Genomic DNA, 24238 nt, shown 5'->3' with positions numbered 1-24238 from the left:
AGTAAAATGAAATCCTTGACAACTTTAATCTTTTATCAATTTATCATGATGTTGCTTACTGGTCCAATTGTGAGGATTTTTGTTTTCTTTATGTTGAAGTGTGCTCCATACTGAAGGCTGTGGTCTTTGATCTTATCAGTAAGTGCTTCAAGCCTTCTTCACTTTAAGAAAGTAAGGTTGTGTCATCTATATAACACAGGTTGTTAATGAGTCTTCCTCCAATCCTGATGCCCTGTTCTTCATATAGTCCAGCTTTTCAGGTTATTTGCTCAGCATACAGATTAAATAGGTGTGGTGAAAGGATACAACCCTGATGTACACCTTCCCTGACTTTAAACCAACCAGTATCCCCTTGTTGTGTTTGAAGAACTACCTCTGGATCTATGTACAGTTTCCTCATGACCATGATTAAGTGTTCTGAGATTTCTATTCTTCTCAAAGTTATCAAAAATTTATTATTTACACAGTCGAATGCCTTTGTAGACCGTATTAATTACCTGTAGCTGAATAACAAGTTACTCCACAATTTAGTGTCTTAAAACAGCAATACTCATATATCAACCCTAGTGATTTTTGTGAGTGAAAACTACAAACAGGGCACAGTGAGGATATATAGTCAATAAAATATGAAAATGTCTTTCTGGTATTCTCTGCTTTCAGCCAGGATCCGTCTGACATCAGCAAAGATATCCCTGTTTCCACTTCCTCTTCTGAGTCTGGCTTGAATTTCTGGCAGTTCACAGAAAAAAAGGCATATTGTTGTCAAATTGAGAGAACATAGCACATTTTATTTAACAATTTATTGATTTATAAGTTTTAAATATCTAAACATATATGGACCTTTATTGTTCTTGCTTTGAGTGCTGAGAAAGTTAAGTTCAAGGCTGATTTAAGTATTTCATTAGATATAAGAAAACAACCACATGCACTCACAGACACAAATATAAACTTCAAACTAGCCTCTAATTTTAACATATAATGGCTTATCTTCCATTCAAAATCTTACAGTGAGACCTCGCATGTTACTTGGTGTATCTGTTACAGTGCCTGTTCAATGGTTCATTTGTCCCCAGAACTAAGTATACTGTTTTCATGTCAAAAGCTGTAATGCCCAAAGCTCACAGGATGTAAAAGTGTCACCTTAAGAAGGCAAAATGTCTTATCATTATTTTTCAACCCAGGTAATATGACTAGGACAAATTATGTGAGTTAGCCCTGAATAAAACTTCACAATGTTGAGGTTTTATTTCAAATGATGGTTTCAGTTCAATTGAATTTACAACTACTTAGTTGTTTATCTAATATATGCATCTTAGAACACACACACACATTTCAGATAAAAACTAAAAGAAGCTTGGATGAATTAGGAATTGAAATGGAATCTCAGTGATAACTTGATAATTATTTACTAAAACTCTTTGCATATTAATAACGATGTAGCTGAACCAAATTAGAAAACTCACAAACCCTTTAAAAGTTTCTTCTCCCTAAATAATTTAAACCTTTTTATGGGTAATCAAACTTGAAATGTTTCAAATATGAACTCCTGTATACTTTTACCAAAGTATATCATTGATTGCAGTTTATGCATTATTTGCCAAATTAGGACTTTGTTTTATTTATGTTGAAGTTAAATTTTATTTATGTTGTAGTTTTTCTTTATGTTGAAGTTATACAGTAATAGTTATGAAGCAATTGATGAATGCCTACGTTTGGGGAAGGAAAGCTCTGAGAGAAAGGTTAACGTCTCTCCAATACCTTTTCTTTCCCTTGGCTATGTAGTCATAACTGTTACATTAAAAAATAATCAGGGACACCTAAGATCCCCTCTTCACAGTCTTTCACAAGGGACTGAGAATCACAGGGAGACACATTAATGAAGTGCAGTTATCATCTGATAATACTGCCATTAACACTTATTATCACATAATTAGATTGGACATAGGCCATCTCAGAGCCAATTTAAAAGAAGAAAATGATTACTGTATATGAAGAAAATATATGAGAATAAAACACTGTAAGGGGTGCCTGAATAGTGATATCTTTTCCCAGAGCATGAGACCTTCCATCATCTGATATATTAGCATTAGCATTTTGAAACAGTCGTAATCAAATCAACCTCCCGGCCTCCTCCTTCTACCCTTCACATATTAGTTACTTGTAAAATCTTCTGCCTTCCCAGACTGGGGTGGTTATTTCAGCAATGACATTTTTAGTGATGGGAGGAAATCATAATAGCTATGGGTAATTGTTAGGAAGAAATCAACACAGGCCTGAACTTTATAGGTCATGATATCTCTGTAGCTCCTGGGTATTGCTACATTCCCAAATAGATAACTGTTTCTCCCTTAGAATCTTCCTTTTTCCTATTTTTTCTTGTGTGTAAGTTTACAAAGGTCAGATGCCAGTATGATGTAGAATAAGGGCTTTTGTGGCTGACTTTGAAAGGTTACTTTAGAGAAAATTTCATGAAGTAGCAGTACCCCAAAGTGCTGGGGGGAACGTGGCTGAAATCTTATAACTTCTTAATAGAGCATCTAACACATTAGAAGGATAGAATGTTGGGCTCCAGAATGTGTCTGAGGGATTTGCTCTCTATTTAGTGAATAGAAATGAAAAGGCATCTCAAGGTCATCCTTAGACTTCTGAGGTCATGTCCACAGGACATTAAAACAACGTGAAAATAAATTCTATTGTAATAGCAAAGTGTGAAACCTCTATGTAATGTTTTATTAGAATAATAATTGGAAGTCATCGTATTTTTAATAGTGAAAGAAATGCCACAGGCCTCGTTTCTCTATAGACTACGATAGCTTAATATTTTGACCCTTCCAAAATCCAGAGACTATTCATTATTTGTCTCATGAAACCAGAAAAGTTCTGTTATGGGCTTTCAGGCAAAAGTTCAGAGTCTTACCAGAATTAAGTTGAAGAAAGCACTATGATACATTTTTCTTGAAGGCAATAGATAGTCCAAACTAAAAGAGTAATTAGTAACTAATGCAAATATTTGCATGAGCCAATTCCATAGATATGCTAGGTGTCAATGTCACCATATCATGTGAAATAAAGCTTTATTAATTAATTTTTTTGTAAAGCATGGCCTAGCCATATTTCTATTTCTGTGCCATGTTTATGCCTTAATTTTTCAACACTAGAGATTTACTACAATTGCCAATTTTCTTTTTCCTCTTTTTTTTTTTTTTAAATTTTGGAAAGGATGTGGCCTCTGAAGGTGGGATCAGGCTGGGTTTTGTATTTATTGATGCATTTACTTTTAGGGCATGATGATAAAAGAAAGATACGTTTATAAAATTTCCTTGTTCTGAGTTGATACAGAGACATAGAGAGGAAGATACAGAGAAAGAACAAAAGAGACACAGAGACAGATTTGTATTAGATATATACACATAAATGTGTTTAGCTAGTAGATTCCATACAGGAATAGTGTCTTGGTTTGCCTTCAGCTGCTAACTGAAAAGTTGGCAGTTCAAAATTTACCTAGGAGTGCTGTGGAAGGAAGGCCTGGTGACCTACTTCTGCAAAAACTACAGTCATTTAAAACATACAGAGAGTATGGCAATGGGTATTTTTTTTTTTCCCTTTGGGACATATATATATAGCCTTTCTAATCATTGTAATAAAAACACTTTTAAAAGGGCTCTTAGATTTAAGTTTAGGAGTTATTTTTCAAGTATTGGTACATTTGTAAACTTCATTAATCTATAACATTTTCTTTGGTATCTAAATTACAATAAATTCAAACCTTAATAATCAATTTGTATTTTCAACTAAATTTTCATTTACATAGCATTTCTGAGGATTCTTTCATGGTATTTTCACAAACATAGCATCTATCTAAATGGTTGCTTTTTACCTCTGCAAGATGGTGTTTTTTCACTACTGCTCTAAAGCACTGAGGGTCACCACAATGTTTTTATAGATTTTTGGTTTCTGAAGCTTTGTCCCATACCAACTTTTCACCAAAGACACAAGTCACTCCATCACTGATCAGAACTAAGCCTACACCTAGTGGCAATATTTAACACAAATTTACTAGAGCCTTAAGAATAAGCAAAGTGCAATACAAAAGTGGCTTTCCCTGGTAACAAAAGTGATTACACTCAGGGCTCACAGGCCCAAGACGAATATCAGGATCTCTGAAAGTTTTCATATGTTCACAGCCTGCTTAATCACAATCTGTCAAAAAAAATTTTTTTCTTGGTTTTATCTTAACTTTGGGGTCTCAGTTCACCAGGTACTTCACTTCTGTGTCTTAATTCCCAAGACTTCAACTGTCATGGAAAAAGTCATCTTCCATCAAATTTTAGCCTCATTCATTACCCTAAAGATGGGCGACAGCACAGATATCCATGCATTTCTGTGTAACACACTCACTTCTATCGGGTAGAGGCTATCATGAATTGAATCATACCCCCAAAAAAGTTGTGGTAAAATTCTAACCACTCTACTTGTAAATATGACCCTGTTTGGAAATACAGTTTTTCTTTTTTTATGTTAATAAGGTCATACAGGATAGAGAGTATGCTGAGCAAATAATCCCAGAAGCTAGACTAGATGAGGAAGAATGGAGCATCAGGGTTGGAGGGAGACTCATTAACAACCTGCAATATGCAAATGACACAATCTTGCTTTCTGAAAGTGAAGAGGACTTGAAGTGCTTACTGATGAAGATCAAAGACCGCAGCCTTCGGTATGGATTACACCTCAACATAAAGAAAACAAAAATCCTCAAAATTGGACCAACAAGCAACATCATGATAAATGGACAAAAGGTTGAAGTTGTCAAGGATTTCATTTTATTTGGCTCCGCAATCAACGCCCATGGAATCAGCAGTCAGGGAATCAAATGACTCTTTGCATTGGGCAAATCTGCTGCAAAAGACTTCTTTAAAGTGTTGAAAAGCAGAGATGTCACATTGAAGATTAAGGTGCATCTGACTCAAGCCATGATATTTTCAGTTGCCTCATATGCATGTGAAAGGTGAATGTCTTAGGCTGGGTTCTCTAGAGAAGCAAAACCAGTAAAGCGTATAAATAGAGAGAGAGATTTATATCAAGGAAACAGCTCACAGGATTGTAGAGGCTGGAACATCCCGAGTCCATGAATCAGGATAGAGGTTTCTCCTGATTCATGTGGCTGCAGGGGCTGGTGTCAGAGAGCAGGGCTCTTGCTCACAGGCTGTGAGGTTTGATGCATCCCAAGATTGGCATGCAAGACCGCAAGGCTTCTCCTGATTCATGTAGCTGCAGGGGCTGACGCACCCAAGATCTTGGACACAGGCAGTGAAAATCGATAAATCCCAAGATCAGCAGGTAAGCTGCTAGCTCAAGTCCCAAGAACCAAGAGGTCAGATGAACAAAAGGAAGCTGCAGGATCCAGAACTAGCCAAAAGTTTTGGCAAGGTGAGCAGTAAGGAAGTAGGTGGCGGAGGGTGTAGAAATGAAGGCTGAGTGGACAGTGATAGACCACAGGCCCTGCCCCCACCAGTACCATTCAGCAGATCCCATCATGGGGGTGATCACATATCAAATTTCAACAGGGAAGTGATCACGACATTATACAACTGTCAAAACACTAAGAATCATGGCCCAGCCAAGGTGACGCACAATCTTAACCATCACACTGGGCAATGAATAAGGAGAATTGAAGAAGAATTGATGTCTTTGAATTGTGGTGTTGGCAAAGAATATTGAATATACCATGGACCGTCAAAAGAATGAACAAATCTGTCTTGGAAGAAGTACAGCCAAAATGCTCTTTAGAAGCTGGATGGTGAGACTATGTCTCGCATACTTTGTACATGTTATCAGGAGGGATCAGTCCCCTGAGAAAGACATCATTCTTGCTAAATTAGAGGGTCAGCAGAAAAGAGGAAGACCCTCAATGAAATGGATTGATACAGTGGCTGCAACAATGGGCTCAAGCATAACAATAATCATAAGAACAGTGCAGGGCCAGACAGTGTTTCATTCTGTTGCACATACAGTTGTGATGAGTAGGAACCAATTCAAGGGCACCTATCAACAACAACAAATTATATATATATATATATATATATATATATTATTGTTATTATTATTATATATAACCTATTGTTGTTGAGTGGATTCAACCCTCATTATTTGTGGATTTTTTATTATTGAATTTTCCTACTTGTTTTTGTTTTTATAACTCTGAAGATTTATTATGTTATTGAGAGATCTTGGCACATCTTTAATCTTGTAGCCTCCACTCTACCAATGATATTTTTTGGGGAGTCAGAAGAAGAAATTTTGTAGCCCAAAGTAAATTCTAAGGAGAAATGGTCATTTACAATTAGATCAAGTAAATATGGAACTAAACAAAAGGCTAAATATTAAAGACTGAACACTGGTGCTTTTTGGAAAGTGTTGAAGATGATGTTCTACGAGCCCCATCTCTTGCTTTCAAGTATAGAATAAACAGCAATTAGAATTTGGCAATGGTGGTCTTGAATGGCATGGATCAGGGATTTTCCTGTATTTGTCTTTGCCTTTCCTGAGGAAATAGCCACAGGAAATGTTTTTTTGTTGGAGATGCAGACTAGTAATGGATCTTCCCAATTTATGAGTTCTTCCTGAACATTTTACCAATTTTTGTTTTTAAACAATATATTTTAAATGATAAAGTTTCTTTAAACAATACATCTTCTGAAAGTATAAAACAGATCACAATATTGCCAAGTGAGGACCTTGGTCTTAACTCAATAAGTCAATAGGGACACTGAGGTAGCTTATGTAAAGGGTGCAAGAAAAGTTTATGCCCTTAGAGGCAAATATATCAAAAATATCTGGCTGTTGTCAGTCTGTGTGCTCCATGCAATTGCCTATGTGTTGTTGTTGTTGATGTTGTTGCTGCTTCTCTTGTTGATGGCCTTGTTGTTAAGTAGGAGGTGACAAATGTCCTGACAAACCTCTCTAATTCCAGATAGTCATCATTATGAGCCCATCTACAGGAATGGCTCCTTCACCAGCCATCGATTTCTTTATTCACATCGCCTTTCAATAGTAAAGGCTTAATATAATTCTATCTTTTGATTCCCTCACCAGAATATAGCCCAAAACACATGATTTTTTTTTAATTGGAGACTGAATAAAAAATAAACACATTTATGATAAAGTACAAAAACTTTCACCCCTTGGCTGATGAAAAAAATATGATAAATGAAGAAGAAATTGAAATTCTCAGTGATTTCATTCCACTTGGATCAACAATCAACATCCACTTAACAGCAGTCAAGAAATCAAGTGATGCGCGTTGCATTGTGTAAATCTGTTGCAAATGACCTCTTTAATGTTTTTAAAAACAGCCAATTTGATAACTAACATGTGCATGTGAAAGCTGGACAGTGGAAAAAAAACAAAAATTAATGAATTCAAATTGTGATGTTAGAGAAGAATATTGAATATACCTTGAACTGTGGAAAAAAATGAAGAAATCAGTCTTAGAAGAATACAATCAGCATGTTCCCTAGAAGCAAAGATGGTAAGACTTCAACTCATTTACTTTGGACATATCATCAGGAAAAAACAATTATTAGAAAAAAACATTGTGTTTGGTGAAGACGAGCATCAATAAAAATGAGGAAAACCCTTAGTGAGATGGACTGACACAATAGCCACAAGAAAGGACTCGTGAAAGATCATAAAGGTGGCACAGGGGAGGGTATCGTTCATTCTGTTAAAAGGAGATGAAGCCTACACAACAGTGACTGGTAAGAATGACATTACCTCATGCATGTATCTTTTATTTGAAATCTTACTTTTAAAGGATGAAAATATGTGGAAAAAAAAAGCCATTTGTTTTTTCCTTAGGATTATCAAGAAACGAGAAAAGAATTAGAGTGGTAGAACACTATTGAATTTTCAAATCCTGAAGAAAACCTACTTCAGTTCTTAATTCCTTTCGCATTCTAAATGCCCTCGGAATTCATTTTCACCATCTGCACCCACTGTCTAAGTCTTCACAAACCCTGAATCTGTCTCTCACACTAGTTCCTAGCAGGTTTTTCTGCAAGTACTCTTGGGCTCACAAACCTGGTTGTTTTATTTTCATGATTGTTGAACCTCTGAATGACCTAGCCGGCTAAGTAATATGACCCTATTTTAGGTATAAGACAACCAAATTCAAGAAGGTGTACAAAATTTATGTGATCCACCTCATAATTTTCAAAAAAGTATGAAAAATCAATTTTCTTTAGCTAAAGTTTCAATGATTTCACAAAGCCTTCTCCATTTTATATAATTTCTGCTGTTACCTATGAAATTCCTGCTAAGAATGTATTTCATAGAAGTATACACCCTTTGCAGAATCAAGTATTATTTTCAACTGCATATTTGATCTATGAAGAAGTTGATATTATTGAATTATGAAAATCACATATGGCATATATAAAACAAGTTATATCTAACACCAAAGGTAGTTTCTTGTTGAGTATAAGGATTTTGTAAATTAATATAAAATTCATCTTCCATTTATTGTGAAGTAGTTACTATAGTAAATCAAAAATTACTAATTATTGTCACTTTTATATGCACTTTGAAAATAAAAAAGACAAGTTTTTTTCCTCCTTCTAATTCATCACAGCCTATTGAAGTTGTGATGAACAACAACAAATACTTGTAATTTCTCATTATGAGAAGTTGTTTACTTTTTAACTCATTTATTTAGTCACACAAGGTATCTCTAAAAATATTGAAATAGCCATATGTCCTCCTTCCATGAAGATCATAGTCAAGTGGGCAATATCCATGGCTTCATCTTGCGGTTAAATTGATTAACTAAATGCTTGCTCTTTGTCCTTGTCTCAGAATGTTAACTTTATTTTACAGCTTTCGAGTAAAATTTTTTAAAATGCTGGAAATAGGTTTTCAGTCAAATCAATGAGCCATTCGCATTTTGTGACCACTGATAATTCATTCCATCTCTCTGCTTGGTACATTACCACGTAGATCAGTGGTTCTCAACCTTGGCTGTACATTTGCATATTGATAAGTAGACAGACAGGAAGATAGAGATAGATAAACAGATAGACAGATGATGATAGAAAGATAGATAGATAGATGATAGATAGATAGATAGATAGATAGATAGATAGATAGATAGATAGATAGATAGATAGATAGATAGATAGATAGATAGATAGACAGATGATGATGATAGATAGATAGATAGATAGATAGATAGATAGATAGATAGATAGATAGATAGATAGATAGATAGATAGATAGATAGACAGATAGATAGACAGATGATAGATAGATAGACAGATGATAGATAGATAGATAGATAGATAGATAGATAGATAGATAGATAGACGGTAGATAGAAAGAAAGGTAGGTAGGTAGGTAGATGATAGACAGATGATAGATGATAGATAGATAGATAGATGGTAGATTAGATAGACAGACAGATAGATAGATAGATAGACAGACAGATAGATAGATACACAGATACACAGGCAAATAGGCAAGTAGGCAGGCAGGCAGGTAGGCAGACAGACAGACAGATAGACAAGCAAACAGATAGAAATAATGTCGTGAATTTGATTATATCCCCCCAAAATTCGTGTTTAACTCCTATGGATATGATCCTGTTTGGAAATAGGTTTTTCTTTTGTTATGTTAATGAGATAATACCAGTATAAGGAAGGTCCTAAGCCTAATCAATTCTGAGTTATAAAAGTAAGATCAGAGTAGAAACAGAGACACACATAGTAGAAGTCAGATGTCATGTGAAAATCTTATACAAGTCAAGGAATCCAAAGAAACAATGAATGGAAGTAACCTTGATGATACAATGATTAAGCACTGGGCTGCTAACCTAAAGGCTGGTGGTTCAAATGCACCCAACAGCTCCAAGGAAGAAAGGCCAGGCTAACTGCTTCCATAAAAGGTTACAGCTAAGAAAACACTATGGAGCAGTTGTGTTCTGTAACACTTGAGATCATGAGGAGTCAGAATCAACTGGACAGCACCTAACAACAAAAACAACTGACAAGAAAGGAATCAACACAGAAGAGATGCTGATTTGGACTTTTTGCTTTCACGGCTCTAAGAAAATTAATTTCTGATTTTTGAAGCCACCCACTTGTGGTATTTGTGTTACAACAGCACAAGGTTACTAAGACACGCACACAGATAGACTGCAATCTCTAGGCATGAACATTAAGTATCTGTATTTTTAAACATCTTGCCGGTTTACTCTGAGAGTTGAGAGTCTCTGGTGTGTGGATGGAGAAATACTGCTCAATTTCAATGAATATTCTATAATTGCTTGACACCTAGTTAATTGGTCTGACTATATACTGTCTGATTATCATTTATAGTTATTAGTGTCTAGCTACCTAACGCAGATATCACAACAACAATTAAAATTGCTTATAACGTTCCAATTAGAAAAACAATCACAAAACATAGTTTGGCCATACTCATTAACATAATGACTAAAAAGGAGAAAATAAAGAATGTATTAGGTTTTGGTCCTATAATTGGCTATATAACAATAGATTGACTTTACATGTGCACTGAACAAAGCCACAAGAAATGAGAATGAAATTGCTCATTCTTTGATCAAGGCAGTTTCTTAGGAATAATGCCATATATATGCAGATATTCCAGTACTTTTTGAGAGTAAAGAACCTACAAATAATCCTAGCCCCAACCATATTGTCAAGCACTTGTGACCTTCATATCAGCTCTAAAGTGAATAGTAAATTGGATTACATGGCTGGGAATATTTATAGCAGCATTTTATTTTATCTACAGAGAATGCGCCTGTTTACTCAGACATGATTTTAATATCAGAGTATCTGTGGATGTCTTAATACAAAGCCATTTAAGAATTGTATTGACAGATAAAGTTTTCCAGTAGAAAAATAAGTTCTAAAATAATTGCTTCTTGATTGGAAAAGAGAAGGATTCCGAATTATTCATAGGGGGCGTAAACAAATTCTTAAACTGTGTTAAACATAAGAAAGTGGTAGGTTCTCATTTAATCATCAAATGATTGTGGAAGCTAACAATTCTTATTTTTTCTTCTTACTTTAATATGGTACAATAAGCTGAATTATTAAACCACAACCAAAGCAGATATGGTTCCTGGGTGACCATGAAAGAGGAGATACAATAAGTGATGAGTCAAAAATTGCCTCATATGCATACAAACTCTGGACAACGAGTAAGTAAGTATGATGTTGGTGATAAATATTGAATATAGCATGGACTTCCAGAAGAAGGAATGAATCTGTCTTGGAAGAAGTACAGCCAGAATACTCCTACATGGCAAGACTTCTTCTAGCATATTTTGGATGTGTTATCAGAGTAGATGGGTCCCTGGAAGACATCATGCTTGTAGAGTGTCAGTGAATAAGAAGAAGACCCTCAAGGAGATGGATTGACACATTGGCTGCAACAATGGGCTCAAGCATAACAATGATAGTGAGGATGGTACGGAACTAGACAGTGTTATGTTCTGTTGTACATAGGGTCACTATAAGTTGGAACCAACTCGACAGCACCTAACAACAACAGACATGTATATTAAAATACTGTTAAATATGATAACATCAGGCTAGTTTAGATTACTCTTTGCCTTTTGGTGTTGCAATAGACTTTTAACATTTTAATAGTTAAATTCTTCCTCAAGGTTATCATGGCTCTCCATCTCCTTATTACAATGCTTTCATAATGTCATGAGGAATTTGTTTTTTCCAACTCCTGTATAACAGTATTTCATAAGTCTGAAAAATAAATGTTAGTATTTATATTGTGATCATTCTTTTAATTGCTCTGTATTCTCAAATGCACAAAAAAGCCCCTAATACCGTATGTTCAACTGATTGCTCTCCTGCTCCACATGTGATTGTATTATATGAAATAATGTAGATGATACATTTAGAAGACTTACAGAAACTTAAATAGATATCTTTCATTTGTATTCACACAGAAATCAAAGGATTCTAAGTACAAACCTAATTTTAATTTGTATTTTTTTCACATATAAATATGAATAAATTATGTGTTATGTGGGAAAATGCTTGATAACAACTCAAAATAAAAGCAGTACCCCAAAAACCCATTGCCACCGAGTCAACTCAGACTCATAGTGACCCTATCAGACAGAGAAGAACTGCTCCATAGGGTTTCCAAGAACTGCCCCATAGGGTTTCCAAGAAGCAGCTGGTGGATTCGAACTGCCAACCTCTTGATTAGCAGCCATAGTTCTTAACCACTATGCCACCAGGGAGCCCTGGTAGCACAATGGCTGAGCATTTGGCAGATAACCAAAAGGTCAGCAGTTTGAATCCACCAACTGCTCCTTGGAAACCCTACGGACTTGTTCTACTCTGTCCTATAGGGTTGCTATGAGTCAGAAACGACCCAAAGGTAATGGGTTTTAAAAGCACTACAGTTAATAGAAATTGTTAATGTGGGATTTGGAAGAAAAAAAAAATTATAGAATACCTATTTGGCCCTAATCACTTTTTATACAATTGTTCCTCTAATTGTTTGTGTGAAATATTAACTTCTCTGGCCTGAGGAACTCATTTCATCAGTAAACTCTGGATTATGGTGGCTAAATGATTTGTTCATGGTCACAGTTTTTCTAAGTGGCAAATTGGAGAGTGTCCCAGTTTTTGTTGTTTTTTTCTCTTTTCTAGACTTTTCTTCCACAATCTTTCTGTTGCCTTATCCAAATCAAAATGTTAAAGCTTGGCCATATTAGAACATAATGTTTACAACTACATCTATTAAAAAAAAAAAATAAAGGTAAGGTTAAAGATAATTATTTAAACCTTGTGAAACGGATAGACACTGAATATACAGTAAAACCTGAAGCTGAAACTCGTGTAAGGAGTAAACCTGTCGGAGAAGGAAAACGTGAATATTTTCCATTAAAACGAGCAATAGAAAACTGGTAAGACTGCACCCTGTCAAAGATGGAAACCTTGCAAGACCCAAAAAAACAAGGTGGTCCCTTTGAGTTCTGGCTTTCACAGGTTTTACTGTATCTTCTTTCTACTTTCTTTCTTTTGGACAGGTTTTATATTGAAGATTTCTATTTTAGATCACTGAAATATACTCTCAGGAATTCATTGAGGTTGCTTGAGGGTAAAATTATGTGCCATCCTGAAGTCTACTGTTGAGGTTCCTATTTAATAGTTGTCACCACTGTATATACTGTAAGACTGTTAGTTACCATTGGCTTGACTCAGTAAGTTGCCATTTTTATCTGACTCATGGACACTCCATGTACAACTGAACGAAACAATGCCTGGCTCCACAATATCCTCATGGTTGCCACTATACTGGAGTTCATTACTGGGAGCACTGTATTTTAAGTGCCTTCCAAACTATGGAGCTCATCTTCTAGCACTTCAGGGGGGAAAAAAAAAAAGTTACCATTGAGCTGATGACTCCAATTTATAGTGATTCTATGTGTACCAGAGTAGAACTGCCTTACACAGGGTTTTCAATGACTGACATTTTAGAAGTAGATCATGAGGTTTTTCTTCCTAGTCTGTCTTAGTCTGAAAGCTCTGCTGAAACCTATTCACCATGGGTGGCCCTGCTGGTACTTGAAATATTGGTGGCCTAGCTTACAGCATCACAGCAAAATGAAAGTCACCACAGTATGACATCTGTCAGACAATTATTGAACTATAAGACTACTAGATTTTATAACCACTTAAAAATGATAATTAAATAATTTTTATGACTCTCCTAGTTTAGAAGATGTAATGGTTATAAAAAAATCATTATTGAGGAAGACTACATTATGAATCTGTGGTTAATGTCACTGTCTTAGTTGTCACTGTCTTAGTCATTTAGTGCTGCTGTAATAAAAATACCACAAGTGGATGGCTTTAACAAAGAGAAATTTATTCTCTCACAGTCTAGTAGGTTACAAGTCCAAATTCAGGGTGTCAGCCCCAGAGGAAGGCTTTTCTCTCTCTGTTAGCTCTAGAGGAAGGTCCTTGTCATCCATCCTGCCTTGGTCTGGGGGCATCTCAGCACAGGAAGCTCAGGTCCAAAGTATGCACTCTGTTGCCAGCACTGCTTTCTTGGTGGTATGAGGGTCCCAACTCTCTGTTTGCTTCTCTTTCCTTTTATCTCTTGAAAGACAAAAGGCCACACCCCAGGGAAACTCCCTTTACATTGGATCAGGGGATGACTTGAGCAAGAGTGTTACATCCCACCCTAATCCTTTTAACCACAGAGGTTATGATTGATAACACATAGGAAAATCACAAAATGGAGGACAACCAAACATGGCCTAACCAAGTTAATATACACATTTTTGGGGGGACGTACTTCAATCCATGGCAGTCACTAACACTGTTTAAAAATCCTGCTTGGAAGGATTCTCCATATCAAAAGATAAATCCATCTTTTCAATAAATGAAAGTTTTAGTTGAGAAGAAACCTTCATCCTTCTATGGCTGACTTTACCAAAAGACATGAATAACAAGGAATTCAAATTCCATTGCACATTGTGGGGTAAGCAGATGATGGCCCCCAAAGATGTTCATGTCCTTGTCCCTGGAATATATGAATACATTACCCTAGATGTCAAAAGAGACTTCGCAAATATGATTAAGGCCTTGAAATGGGGAGAGTGTCCTGTATTACCCAGATGGGCTCAATCTAATCACATGGGTCTTTAAATTTAGAAAATTTTTCTTGGCTGTACTCGGAGAAGATGTGGCCATGAAGGAATGATCAGAGAAAGGCAACTTTGGTAATTTTGGAGATGGAGGAATGGGGTCACAAACTAAGAAACAGGCCACCTCTAAAAGCTAGAAAAGACAAGGAAATAGATTCTTCTCAAGAGCTTCCAGAAAGGAATGAACACTGCTGATATCTTGATTTTAACCCAGCGAGACTTGTATCAGACTTCTATCCTACAGAACAGTAAGACAATAATTTGTTGTTGTTTGTGGTAATTTGTTGCAGTAGCAAAAGAAAAATAATACGCACTTCACCTTTTAAAAGTATTTGTATCTAACTTCTAATTCATTATTATCTATCAAGATCTAGATTCCCAATGGATCTTACGATTAACATTCTCTCCATCTTCTTATAAACCATTCAGGTAAAAGAAAGTATTGGACCTTGTCAGCTAATTTTAAAGGCATAGTAGACCTGGACAAAGCTCTGTCACAAGGTAAAGGGAATTTGGAAATATAATGTGATTTGTCTTATATTTCACACATATATGTAAAAATCCTTCATAAAATTGGGGTCTGATTTGAGAAGAATTATGTTTCCAGCAAATTTATTTCACTCACTTGGAGCTGTTTATATATAAATTTACATCACTAAACATAATAATTATTGTATATTTTCTGTGATGGTTAGGATTGGGTGTCAGCTTGGCCTGGCTGTGATTCTCAATGTTTTGGCAATCATATGATGTTGTGACCACATCCCTGGTGAGCTTTGATGTGTGATCATGTCCACGATGGGATCTGTTGTAAGTAGCCAGCCAGTTGAAAGGGAGTTTCCTTGGGCGGGTGGCCTGCATTGAATATAAGTGGACTTTCTGGCAAGGCTCAAGGGCTTTTGCTCATTCCAGATCTTGCAGCTGGCTCCTGTTTGTCTGACCTCCAGTTCTTGAGACTTGAGCTAGCAGCTTACATTTGGTCTTGCCTGCTGATTTTGGGATTTGCCCATCTTCACAGCCTGTGAGCAAGAGCCCTGCTGGTCTTGGGTTCATGAGCCTCTGCAGCGATGTAAATCAGGAGAAGCTTCTATTCTGATTCATGGGGTTGGGACATTCCAGCCTCTACAACCACATGAGCCATTTCCTTGATGTAAATCTCTCTCCATATGTATATGTATATGCTTTACTGGTTTTGCTTCTTTAGAGAACCCAGCCTAAGACAGCTTTCTAGGGCCAAAGTACTTTCTGTTAAAATAATTTATCCTTTTACGATCACTAACTGAGCACGTATGTGGATGATCATAGGACACCAGAGCTGAATAATCCAGAATGTATTTCAGGAATACTTCCATAAATTTTATCTTATTCTGACATACTCTGGAAATCATTTTCTTCATTTGTAGTCTTCCAAAAAAGACTCCATGGAGTCATTGCAATCATGTTTTGTTTGTTTCAATATTAAAGGATCACACAATTTATCAAATCAATAGTTACTCTCTGACCATTTCTATTAAAGAAAGAAGTCCTAAGCATTTGAATATCAAAAGTAACTGATCATTTTATTTAATATATATTAGTATTATGAAAATAAATATTTTACAATAAAATAAAATTATTAGAACTTTAGTGATACGTAACTGATTCAAGGAATTAAATACAGTTTTATCAAGAAAATAATGTAACCTTAGGCTGGGTTATCTAGAGAAGCAAAACCAGTACAGCTTATAAATATAAATAGAGGTTTATATAATGAAATTGCTCACAATGTTGTAGAGGCTGGAAAGTCCCAGTTTGTGAGGTACGCTGGAGGGTTCTCCTGACTTGCTTAGCCACAGGTGCTGGGGAATCCAAGATATGAAAGTCAGATAGGAGGCCTTTGGCTCACAGTCAGTGTAGGCTGGTGAATACCACGACTGGCAGGTAAGACACCAGGTAAGCTGCTAGCTCAGGTTCCAAGAACTGGAGGTCAGATAAGAGTCAGCTTCAGGAATGAGAGCAAGCAAAAGCCCACAGCCCTTGTCAGGAAGTCCACCTATAATTGATACAGACCACACATCCAAGGAAAGTCTCTTTCAACTGATTGGCTGCTATAGAGGATCCCATCATGGATGTGATCACATTATATCAGATCTCATCATGGATATGATTATTTCATTATATGACCGCCAAACTACATCATAACTGCCAAACTACTGAGAATCATGGTCAAGTCAAGATGACACACAACTTTAATGATCACAGTACACCCTTTGTCAACTTGGCACTTATATACATCTTCTTAAACTATAATCTCTGAATAAAGACAATTATAAAGTCATATCTGCACCTAACATGATACAATTAACACATGTAGAATTGAACACACACTAACTTTGTTGACATCTTTGTATTATATAACTGAAGAAAAAACATCTGATGCACATGTACAAGAAAGAAATACTCATACCAATTACATTCCTTGTTTCTGCAACTGTTCATGTGGTTATAACTGGTATTCCACCACTTTTTCTGTATTCTCTTTGCCATCAGCAAGCACCTAAGTTGGTTGTAGTTCTTTGCCTGGTGGGATGACCCAAATCTTCGTTCTTGAAAGGTTTGGGTGATCTGTAGTCAAGTCAGAATTGAGTTGCTCTGGTTTTCTATTGACTGTAATCATAGGGTATGGTAGCACTAAGAGGCACCATAAGGGATATCCAGAATTCCAGACATACTCTTCTTTGCCTCCATTGTGTAATGTTAATCCAATTTTCTCTTGGTAGTTAGGATCAAACACACCAGCCAATATGGTAACTCCCTTTTCTGCTTGTTGATCTAGAGGCATAAGGAGCCAAAAGTGGCCAGGTGACATTCTTAACTTCCAGTTTAGTGGAATCAGTGATGTGTCTCCAGGTGGGAGCATTTTTCCCTTTGGAACTAAGATCTTTAAACCCGCAGAGCATAGCGTCGCAGGGACAGGAAGCAAAAATTTTGCAAGTGAGTCACTAGAGCACTAGTGAGTCTTGCCACTCCTATTTCCACCACTTGATTCCTGTACCCATGAATCCTAGATATGGGAGAAACAGCACCATATATTGGACTCTGGTTTAGAGCAGATACAGCCTCCAGGAGAGCATTGTCCCAACCCTGCAAGGTGTTGCCACCTAGCCGGTGCTGTAATTATGTCTTTAGAAGGCCACTCCATCATTCTATCAAGCCAGCTGCTTCAGGGTGTTGGGGAACATGGTAAGACCAGTAAATTGTGTGAGCATGGGCCCACTGCCACACTTCATTTGCTGTGAAGTGAGTTTCTTTATCCGAGGCAATGCTGTGTGGGATACCATGATAGTGAATAAGGCATTCTGTAAATCCACAGATGGTAGTTTTGACAGAAGCATTTCATGCAGTGACAGGAAATCCATATCCAGAGCAATTGGTTACCACAGTAAGAACAAAATGCTGCCATTTGCATGACAGAAGTGGTCCATTGTAATCAACTTAACATTAGGTTGCTGGCTGATCATTCTGGGGGATGGTGACATACCAGAGACTCAGTGTTGGTATCTCCTGCTGGCAGATTGGATACTCAGCAGTGACTGTAACCAATTTGGCCTTGGTGAGTAGAAGACCATGTTGCTGAGCCCATACATAAACTCCATCCCTCCCACCATGGCCACTTTTTTCATGAGCCCATTGAGCAATGACAGGAGTTGCTAGTGAAAGAGGATGAGTGGTTTCCACAGAACACGTCATCCTATCCACTTGATTGTTAAAACCTCCTCTGCTGAGGTCACTTTTTGGTGAACATGAATATGAGATGCAAATATCTTCACTTGTTTGGACTATTCAGAGAGGTCTATCTGCATACCTCTTCCCCATCCTTCCTTGTCTCCAATTTTCCAATCTTGTTTCTTCTAAGTCACTGACCATCCACCCAAACCACTGGCCACAGTCCATGAATAAGCATACAATTGCACATTTGGCCATGTCTCCTTCCATGCAAAGTGAAACAACCGGGTGCAGTGCTCAAAGTCCTGTCCATTGGGAGATTTTTCTTCACCATTGTCCTTCAGGGAGGTCCTAGAAAGGGGCTGTAGTGCTGCCACTGTCCAATTTCTAGTGGTGCCTGCATATCGCACAGAACCATCTGTAAACCAGGCACGAATTTTCTCTTCCTCAGTCAACTGTTCGTAAGGAACTACCCATGAGGCCAAAGGTGCAGACTGGGAGATGGAAGGTAATGCAACAGGAGTGGAGGCCATGGCCATTTGGGTCACTTCCTCATGCAAATTACTTATGCCTTCAAGTCCTGCTTAGGCCCACTCTTGTATATATCACTTCCATTTAATGACAGAGTGCTGTTGTGCATGTCCAACTTTATGGTTCTGATGGCCAGACAACACCCCGTTTGCAATCAGCAGCTCAGGCCACATGGTAGCCTGGTGGCCAACAGCTAAGCATTCAGTTTTTACTAAAGCCCAGTAACAAGCCAAAATCTATTTCTCAAAAGGAGAATAGTTATCTGCAGATGATGGCAGGGCTTTGCTCCAAAATTCTAAGGGTCTCTGCTGTGATTCACCAATAGGGTCCTGCTAAAGACTCCAAAAAGCATCTCTGTCTGCCACTGACACTTCGGGCATCATTGGATCAGCCAGATCATAAGGCCCAAGTGTTAGAGCTGTTTGCTTGGTAGCCTGAACCTGTTGCAGAGTCTTCTCTTATTCTGGTCCCACTCAAACTAGCAGCTTTTCGAGTCCCTTGATAAATAGGCTACAGTAGCACACCTAAATAAGGGATATGTCACCTCCAAAATCCAAAGAGGCCTACCAGGCATTGTGTCTTCTTTTTAGTTGTGGGAGGGTCCAGATGCAATAACTTATCCTTCACTTCAGAGGCAATATCTTGACATGCCCCACACCAGTGGACTCCTAGAAATTTCACTAAGGTGGAAGGCTCCTGTATTTTTGTCAGATTAATTTCCTACCTTCATGTTTTACTGGGCTCAGCGTGCAAATGTTTTACAAATAAGTCCAAGCATCATTAACATTTCTTTGTTACTAGGTCCAATCAGCATAATGTCATCAATGTAATGGACCAGTGTGAAATCTTGTAGAAGGGAAAGGTGACCAAGGCCCTGTGGATTAAATTGTACATAAGGCTCTAGAGTTGCTATAGCTCTGAGGTCTCTGAAGGAGTATTGCCGGCCTTTCTAGTTGAAGGCAAACTGCTTCTGTTACTCCTTCAAAACAGGTATGGAGAAAAAGCCATTAGCCAGATCAATAGCTGCATACAAGGTGCCCGGAGTTGTATTAATTTGCTCAAGCAATGAAACCATATCTGAAACAATAGTTGCAATTGGAGTCACCACATGGTTAAATTTTAGATAACCTAGTGTCATTTTCCAAGATCCATCTGTTTTTTGAACTGGCTAAATAGAAGATTTGAATGGGGAAGTAGTGTGAATCACCACCAGCCCTGCGTTCTTCAGCTTCTTACAGTGGCAGTAATCTCTGCAATTCCTCCAGGAATGTGGTATTGTTTTGGTTTACTATTTTCTTAGGAAAAGGCAGTTCTAATGATTCAACTTGGGTTTCCCTACCATAATAGCCCTCACTACACTTGTCAAGGATTCAGTGGGGGAGTTCTGACAGTTACTGAGTATACCTATTCCAATTACGCGTTCTGAAATTGAGGAAATCACTTCAGGATGCATTCAGGGACACGCTGGACCTACTGTGAGGATGGCCATGAGCTAAGACTCTATTAATAACCTGACCTCCATATGCCCCCACTCTGACTGGTGGGCCACAGTGACTTTTTGTGTCTCCTGGAATTAGCATAAATTCAGAGCCAATATTTAGTAATCATAAGGTTTTCACTGGCTAATACTTTTCAGAAGAAGACTGAGGGGTCCTTCTTCCTAGTCTGTCTTAGTCTGGAAGTTCAGCTGAAACCTGTTCTCCATGGGTGACCCTGCTAGTATCTGAATATTGGTGGCATAGCTTCCAGCATCACAGCAACATGCAAGCCCCAACAGTACAACAAACTGACAGACATGTAGAGCTCTTTCTTCATTCTTTTTTTCCTTCCTCTTTGGAGGGATGAGAGAAGCATCAAAAGGAGATGGAAGGAATACACAGAGTCATTATGCCAAAAAGAATTAATTGACGTTTAACCATTTCAAGAGGCAGCATATCATCAGAAATCCATGGTACTGAAGGAAGAAGTCCAAGCGTCTCTGAAGGCATTGGCGAAAGCAAGGCTCCAGGAATTGATGGAATATCAATTGAGATGTTTCAACAAACAGATGCGGTGCTGCAGCTGTTCACTCATCTATACCAAGAAATTTGGAAGACAGCTTCCTGGCCAACTGACTGAAAGAGATCCATATTTATGCCTATTTCCAAGAAAGGTGATCCAACAGAGTGCAGAAAATTATTGAACAATATCATTAATATCACACGCAAGCAAAATTTTGCTGAAGATCATTCAAAAATGGCTGCAGCAGTATATGGATAGGGAACTGCTGGAAATTCAGGCCGGCTTCAGAAGAGAATGTGGAAGCAGGGATATCATTGCTGATGTCAGATGGATCCTGGCTGAAAGCAGAGAATACTGGAAGGCTCTTTACCTATGTTTTATTGACTATACGTTTGACTGTGTGGATCATAACAAATTATGGATAATATTTGGAAGAATGGGAATTCCAGAACACTTAACTGTGCTCATGAGGAATATTTACATGGATCAAGAGGCAGTTGTTCATGCAAAACAAGGGGATATTGATTGGTTTAAAGTCAGAAGAGGTGTGCATCAGGGTTTTAACCTTTCACCATACCTATTCAATCTGTATGCTGAGCAAATAATCCGAGAATCTGGACTAAGAACAATGGGGCATCAGGGCTAGAGGAAGACTCATTAATAACCTGCGTTATGCAGATGACACAACCTTCCTTGCTGAAAGTGAAGAGTATTTGAAGCACTTACTAATGAAGATCAAAGACCACAGCCTTCAGTATGGATTGTACCTCAACATAAAGAAAACAAAAAAATCCTCACAACTGGACCAACGAGCAACATCATGATAAATGGAGAAAAGATTGAAGTTGTCAAGGATTTCATTTTACCTGTAAACAATCAACACCCATGGAAGCAGCAATCAAATGATGCATTGCATTGGGTAAATCTGCTGCAAAGAACCTCTTTAAAGTGTTGAAGAGCAAAGATGTCACCTTGAAGACTAAGGTGAGTCTGACCCAAGCCATGGTATTTTCAATCGCATCTTATGCATGTGAAAGCTGGACAATGATTAAGGAAGACTGAAGAGGAATTGATGCCTTTGAATTGTGGTGTTGGCAAAGAATACTGAATATACCATGGACTGAGAAAAGAACAAACAAATCTGTCTTGGAAGAAGTACAACAAGAATGCTCCTTAGAAGCAAGGGTCATGAGACTGCATCTTATGTATTTTTGACATGTTGTCAGGAGGGATCAGTCCCTAGAGAAGGGCATCATGTTTGGCAAAGTACTGGGTCAGCAGGAAAAGAGGAAGACCCTCAATGAGGTGGATTGACACAGTGGCTGAAACAATGAGCTCAAGCATAACAATTGTAAGGATGGTGCAGGATCGGGCAGTGTTTCGTTCTGTTGTGCATAGTGTCACTATGAGTCAGAACTGACTCGACGGCACCTAACGACAACAACAACATCCAGTAATCATACAAAGGTCTGATTTTTTCCTTTTCCCCAACGAACAGGCACTCATAAAAGACCATAGATCCCTTTGGGGAAGGCTGGGAGAAAGATTAACAGTATAAATTTTTGTCCTTCCTCAAGGGGTTTAAGCCTCAGCTTTATCCAAAAGGTTGTGGATCTGTAAACTGGCTCAGATTTGATTGCGGGGCCATGACTCTCCATTATGGCAATTAAAGTTAGACTGCTGTTCACTTGATCTAAAATTCTTCCACTTGTGCAGATCAAGTAAATATTTAGTAGATTTCGTATCTATTACATTCCTAAGGACGACATGACTAAGTAGTCAGTGCCATAACTCCATACAAGCCAGGGTATTCCAATTACTGCTTTGACTCTGCTGTCCATTATGGTAACCATGCCCAACTTGTCTTTGTTGACTGAGTGTCACCACTTGGCCCCTACCACCACAGGATCCAATCAGCCCCATTGTAGTTTGGCATTAAGTTAGGGTAGTTCCTACTGAGTTACATAAAATAGCAATCACAACAATCTTCAAGGATGCTGTGGCTCCCTTCACAAATTTGTTTCTCACCATTGTGGTAACAGGTATGTCCTCTAGACACTCCGTGTGTGCGTCTGTGGGTCTAACCTGATAAATGCACTCTAACATACCAAATTCCCTAAGACTTTGGATACCTTTTTCTACAGTGTACTAGGGCAGGTCTGATACTTCAGCTTGATTTAGTGTAGACCACCATGTAATCCATGCTTCAGTAGCCCCACCAAATAAACTATCAGATCTTTTCCTAACCTCTAGAGCTGAAACATTGAATGAAGAGTCTGCACTTAGTGGCCACATATCGATAAACTCAGATTGATCCATTTTTATGTTCCTTGCACCATTATCCCGCACACTTGATAGCCTTTCCACACAAATGCCCTAGGTTTCTATTTCTACATATTGGAAAAGTCAAGGAGCTGTTTTGGAGTGTAGTGTACCTCCTCCTGGGTCACACTTTGTAATTTACCTTTTGGGGATCTCTGGGATTTAAGTCTGGCTATAGGTCTTTTTTTTTTTTTTTTTTTTAATAGGTCTAGAAGCCAAAATCTGTGGTGGGGCTGTGTTTTGAGAACATTCAGCATTGTCTGGTAAGACATCTGTCTCTGATGATGCTCCAGGCAATGACTCAAATACTCTTCACTTTCAGCAAGGAGGGTTGTGTCATCTGCATAATGCAGGTTATTAATGAGTCTTCCTCTAGCCCTGATGCCCCATTGTTCTTAGTCCAGATTCTCGGATTATTTGCTCAGCATACAGATTGAATAGGTACAGTGAAAGGTTAAAACCCTGATGCACACCTCTTCTGACTTTAAACCAATCAATATCCCCTTGTTTTGCACGAACAACTGCCTCTTGATCCATGTAAATATTCCTCATGAGCACAATTAAGTGTTCTGGAATTCCCATTCTTCCAAATGTTATCCATAATTTGTTACGATCCACACAGTTGAATGGCTTTGCATAGTCAATAAAACACAGGTAAAGAGCCTTCCAGTATTCTCTGCTTTCAACCAGGATCCATCTGATATCAGCAATGATAGCTCTGGTCCCATGTCCTCTTCTGAAACCGGCCTGAATTTCTGGCAGTTCCCTGTTGATATACTATTGCAGCTGTCTTTGAATGATCTTCAGCAAAATTTTGCTTGGTTGTGGTATTTAATGATATTATTACATAATTTCTGCATTTGGTTGGATCACCTTTCTTGGGAATAGGCATAAATATGGATCTCTTTCAATAGGTTGGCCAGGAAGCTGTCTTCCATATTTCTTAGCATAGATGAGTGAGCACCTTCA

The sequence above is a fragment of the Loxodonta africana genome, chromosome 2, assembly GCF_030014295.1.
Source record: "Loxodonta africana isolate mLoxAfr1 chromosome 2, mLoxAfr1.hap2, whole genome shotgun sequence".
Lineage (NCBI taxonomy): Eukaryota > Metazoa > Chordata > Mammalia > Proboscidea > Elephantidae > Loxodonta > Loxodonta africana.
The sequence above is the reverse complement of the archived record's forward strand: the minus strand, read 5'-3'. Positions refer to the sequence as shown.